Consider the following 6000-nt stretch of genomic DNA (forward strand, 5'->3'; position numbering starts at 1 on the left):
CTTGTGTGACAGGATTATCCATACTCCTGCCACTACGCACATGATTGTTTACTACCTCTCAACCATAAACAGCACAGAGAGTTTGGGAGTATTTTGAGAGTCTTAATTAGCATAGGGCTTTTCTCATTGTTGAGTCAATGATTGCCGCCAGGCCTCTATATCCTTAGGCACCTGGGAATATATTAATCAATGTATTTGGAATATAGAATAGGAAATATAGTAGTTTTTAAGGTTAGTAGTACTAGGCTTTTTGAGTTAATGAATTTTCTCTTTTGTAATAGATCACTGTACTTTGTTATAAATCACTGTGTCCTTGCTATGTAAAAATGTAACTTTATCACTATCTTAAGACTAAATAGATCTTAAGGGGAACATTGATGAAAGGGTTTTCATTTGTTGGGCTGATGTTTGCTGCTAAATCTCCATATTCCCTGCTCTTATAACGAATATAACTAATGTATAGGAGAAATAAGTATTAACCTTTAAGCATATAGGAGAAATAAGTGTTAACCTTTAAGATTAATCATGTTAACCTTGGGTTAAATAAATTCGTTTCCTGATTGTAACTCACTACACCCTCACCCTATAGGAATGCAACTTTATTTGGAGGGTGGTGCCTGGTTTAAGAAAAAACACCCTTGGAAAAAATAAGTCTTTTGGTTATCAGAAAGAAAGGGTCGTAAATGTCAGCAGGCCTCATAGCCAGAAGATGATGTAAACCCCTAAGATCTTTTTTTATGTAAAGCACCTGATTTTGATAAAGGTCAGGACTTCTGACCCCCACGTGACTCTGTATTCATCCCTATGTGTAACAAAAGGTATATAAGCAAACCTAAAAAATAAAGAAATTGGATCAGTTTCCGGAAAGACTGATTCCCCCATGTCACTTCTTTCTTGCGCTCCGTTTTTCTGGCTGAATTTCCATCTGAAATGTGGGTACTCACCAAGCCTGCTAATTTTGCCTGGGCTTCTAAGATCGGACTGGGGAAACCTCAGTGCCTCCTCTCCTTCGGGAGAATGGAAAGATGCCTGTGGCCTATGTAGGTGGTGATTGGTATTCCATGTAAACCAAGTTATTCAGCCTCTTTTTCTCTGCTAATTTTCTAATCCCTCTCTATCTGTAACTAAATAAGTTATTTCCAAGAACGCCGACTCAGTCCCCACCTTCGAATCACCCTGGATCCACCGGGGCTGGACCCTGGCAGACCTGCAACATTTTGCCTCTTCGCCAAGGCTCCTTGTGGGAATATGGCTCTTTCCCCGCACGGGGATTATCGTGGTACTTTTGTTTCTGGGTATGCTTCAGCATGCATGCAGCACCAGACAGCACCCAATCAGAGTAGGTGTTCTATCTTCCTTCCTTGTGCATGTTGTGTTTATTGGGAAACTACCAGTTCTTTTGGACTGTATCCCACTGTGCCTTGTAATCTACTCAATTATTTTGTTTATCTCCCTCTTCTTCATTCCTTTCCCCTCCAGATTTTGTGCAGTGGGGCACAGGGAATTAGTACTTTTTGTTTTATTTGTAGGGAAAACTTGTGAAAGACTTAGAAATATACCATGATATTAGGGTTGTCTTCAATGGGAAATTGGGCATTGTCCAGCTTATCTGCTTCTGTCCGGTCTTTTATTGTCTTTGAATTATTTTGCATTGCTGTAAGTTATATAATACTTATAGTAATGCAAATGATTCTTGTCCATAGAAATGCAAATTGTATCTCATTGGGATTCAGTTGATTATTGCTCTGTGGATATTGAGCAGTTTTGAAGTTTTACATTTGTTAAGCAAATTTATTTCACCATTCCTAATGCCCAGATATATGATTCTTTGAATTCTCTTTTGAACCAATTGTAATGTCTTTCTGGTTCATTCATTAATTAGTGAATTAAATTAAAGCTTTGACACATGTTAATTTTATGTTATGAAAATCATGCTATATTCTCTTCTAAAAATTATCTTTTAATACATGAACATGCCTTGAACTTAATAAATATTAATATTTCTTAAGTTCAGATCAAAGATCATTTTAATGAAGAACATTGGAAAAAATTGAGACACCTTTCTTAGAATTTTTAAGACTATAGGATACAGATGTATTTTCCAAAGTGAATTTGGCTTGTTTGAACAAATGAACAATTTCCTATGCAAGACTGAAAAACTTGCTTTTATCACAATGAATTTTAATATTGGCCTTTTGATTTTTTGACTGAGTGTACTTCAAACAAAACAAAAGCCAAATATCTGATTTGTGTGTATTTAAATGTCAAAAAAACAATGCAAAATAGTAAGAAATTATGAATTATTACACCGTTATTTTATTACATGCTTTTAGTTTTTTTTTTTTTTAATCTGGAAGATTTCACCTTAAAAATTATACAGATCTCAGTAATCATTTGGAAATTGTATAAAGTGAAAGTTTATATATGATATTGTATTATAGTCTTCAATATCATGTGTAAGAAACATATCCTGGTTGGGAAACAGCTGGAAGTGAACTTTAAAGTCTCAGGTCCTTTCTGTCTAAACTCTCTGTTTATCCCAGCTATATTCTGGTTCTCACACCATTTCAGCGTCTCTTTGAACTTTTCTTCTGCTACCGGTTGTGGTGCTTTCCACAGTTATCTGTACTATTGAGAAAGCTCTTCATTTCCTACCTTGGTAGAATCATTCACTTCACTGTTTGCACAAAGGTGAAAGCAGAAGAGATAGGGGGGAAATGGGGGCAGATCAGAGAGGTTTTAGTAGTAAAACCTGACAGAACATGCTAGTGGATTGCTTGTGGGAAGATAAGGGAGGAAGAGAGTCTGGGGTGATTTCTGTTTCTGCTTGAGCAACTGGTGGCTTCAGGGATCACTTGCCTACGTGGGAAAGATTGTCAGAACAGTTCTTCAGTTTCTTCTTATTTACATCAAAGCCCAGACAATCTAATACATATTAAATTTTCACATGTGAAATTCTACCCTGCGCCTCCGCCATCTTCAGTACCCTTTCTCCAGGACAGAAATATGTATCATCCACTTTACTCCCAAATTACACAGTTTTCTCTCAGGTGAAATCAATGTTTCCTATCAACAGTTAACAAATAAAGGGAGGCAAGGATGATAGTACAACAATAATTTTGCCCTGAGTCTTACTCAGTGGCTGAGACAAATTCTCCTTTCTGTAGAGTACTTGTTTTAAATTAGCTGGAAATTCACAGTTCACTGCTTTGAAAAAATCCCTTAGGGAAGGCAAATATGAATAACTCCCCTTTGTTTCTAAGGTGCAGGATGTTAACCATTGATCAGATCAGAGTGGGGCAACTTAAAGAGAAGAAAAAAATTCTAAATGACCTGCCTGGTTTCCCACAGCCTCCTGGCCCAAGTGGTACTGACATTTTCATTAAACAGGTTAAGGAAAACAGTAGAGGTTAATTGACTTAGTGGTGTCTCAGCTGAAACAGACAACACTGCCCAAGGCCTCAGGTAAGTCTAATGTTGTTAGCAGTGTTCTGGCCTTCCACTTTACACACTCTCACCTTTGAATGTCCATAAACAAATTAGGATCACTTCATGTATAGTGCTGTGGAGCTCACAGAGATGTGTGAAAATGTATTAGGTAATGTCTGTAAAGCACTTTAAATGATTTTTTCTTTAGCCAGTTATTCCTAAGGGATACTTTGTCTCACAGGCTTCTAATTGCCATCTAGCTAGATGATAAAGAGCAGTCTTCAACGAAATACTTGGTGGGTTGCAGGAGATGACTCATAGGTCTTTTACTCTGTGCACACAGAATATAAACTTACATTTCCCATCATGAAATTCTGCTTTTCTAGCTAGCATATTTTTTGAGGTGACATTTAGATATCATTTTTGGTTTGCAGAAGTGGCAGGTATAACTTTGTGATTGTTAGTGGAAAGTTTTTACTATGGGAGTAGAATAATGTAGTTAAAAAAAAAAGAAAAGCGTAGGCTTTGAAAGAACATTCAGGGTTTGACACCTGGATCCACCATTTACTAGCTAAACAATGTGGCAAATTGTTTTACCTGTTGAACTTCAACTTTCTTACTTGTAAAAGGAGGATAATAAGACCTATCACTCAAGGTTGTTTTTATGACTAAGTGAGTAATGTATAGTTTTTGACACTTAGGCAATGCTTAATAAAAGATTCCTTCTTCCTTCAAAGTTCACTGTCACTGGTAAATTTGCCAGAAGTTTTCTTAAATTTGTTCTCTACTGGTTAGCATATGTGCCATGGAGACTGAGTGTTTAATTGATAGAAAATAGCCAGGTCAAACATAGATACAGTCCTTTAGATTAAATAATCTTTAACCAAAGTCTGTTAAATAATACCCCAGTATGATAATGAGAGGTCCTATCACCCATCTTTTGCCTTATTTATACATTTTTAATAATTTCTGCTTAACAGTCTGTTCTTTTGATCATAAATAACCTTTAGAGATTTATTTTTGATCGTGCACACAAAAGGCTGGATTCATTATGTTTTGGAGTGGTTGTTTATGTAGTTCAGCCAAAGGTATTAACTGTCTGTGTATGCCTACTTGAGTGTTCAGTACTGAGCAACCGTAGAGCCAAAGAATTAAATTCTGCTGAGTTTTTTCATTAAGAAATGTAAGATTCAAATAATTTAAAGGGATCTATTATTTTCTTCTATCCCAAGATTAGGAAACCAAGCCCAAGAAAACCTATCCACCCAAGACAAAGAAAACCTATTTTACTCATGGCTTACAGATTCTGGTGAACTCTTTTCCACTTACGTTACAAGTATGCTGAGGTTCTGGAGAAGGAAATGGCAATCTACTCCAGTATTCTTGCCTGGAGAATCCCAGGGATGGAGGAGCCTGTTGGGTGCTGTCTATGGGGTCGCACAGAGTCGGACACGACTGACGCGACTTAGCAGCAGCAGCAGCACGCTGAGGTTCCTGGCCAGCAGTAAGTCTGTTGCTTCTGACTTGTGTGACTTTAACCATAAAATAGGTACCAGGCTAGTTTTTCTAGGTGGGACTGTAGGCATTGCTTTCACATATAAAATATAACACTTGCTTGTTAATGATGGGGTTTCCATATCTGATTGTAATTTATTTTCAAATATGACTCCCAGGTCTGACTTTGTATGATGATGTCAAAGTCTTCAGTGTTGGGGTGCAAGACATAATCTTTTAATAAGAATTTGATACCTGGTGAAAGGAAGAGGAACCAGAGATCAAATTGCCAACATCTGCTGGATCATGGAAAAAGGAAGAGAGTTCCAGAAAAACATCTATTTCTGCTTTATCAGCTATGCCAAAGCCTTTGACTGTGTGGATCACAATAAACTGTGGAAAATTCTGAGAGAGATGGGAATACCAGATCACCTGACCTGCCTCTTGAGAAATCTGTATGCAGATCAAGAAGCCAACAGTTAGAACTGGACATGGAACAACAGACTGGTTCCAAATAGGAAAAGGAGTACGTCAAGGCTGTATATTGTCACCCTGCTTATTTAACTTCTATGCAGAGTACATCATGAGAAATGCTGGGCTGGAGGAAGCACAAGCTGGAATCAAGATTGCTGGGAGAAATATCAATAACCTCAGATATGCAGAAGACCAACCTTATGGCAGAAAGTGAAGAGGAACTAAAAAGCCTCTTGATGAAAGTGAAAGAGGAGAGTGAAAAAGTTGGCTTAAAGCTCAGCATTCAGAAAATGAATCTGGTCCCATCACTTCATGGCAAATAGATGGGGAAACAGTGGAAACAGTGTCAAACTTTATTTTTGGGGGCTCCAAAATCACTGCAGATGGTGATTGCAGCCATGAAATTAAAAGATGCTTACTCACTGGAAGAAAAGTTATGACCAACCTAAATAGCATATTCAAAAGCAGAGACATTACTTTGCCAAAAAAGATCCATCTAGTTAAGGCTATGGTTTTTACGGTAATCATGTGTGGATGTGAGAGTTGGACTATAAAGAAAGCTGAGTGCCGAAGAACTGATGCTTTTGAACTGTGGTGTGGAGA

Source organism: Capra hircus, chromosome 4 (genome assembly GCF_001704415.2).
Source record: "Capra hircus breed San Clemente chromosome 4, ASM170441v1, whole genome shotgun sequence".
Taxonomy (NCBI): domain Eukaryota; kingdom Metazoa; phylum Chordata; class Mammalia; order Artiodactyla; family Bovidae; genus Capra; species Capra hircus.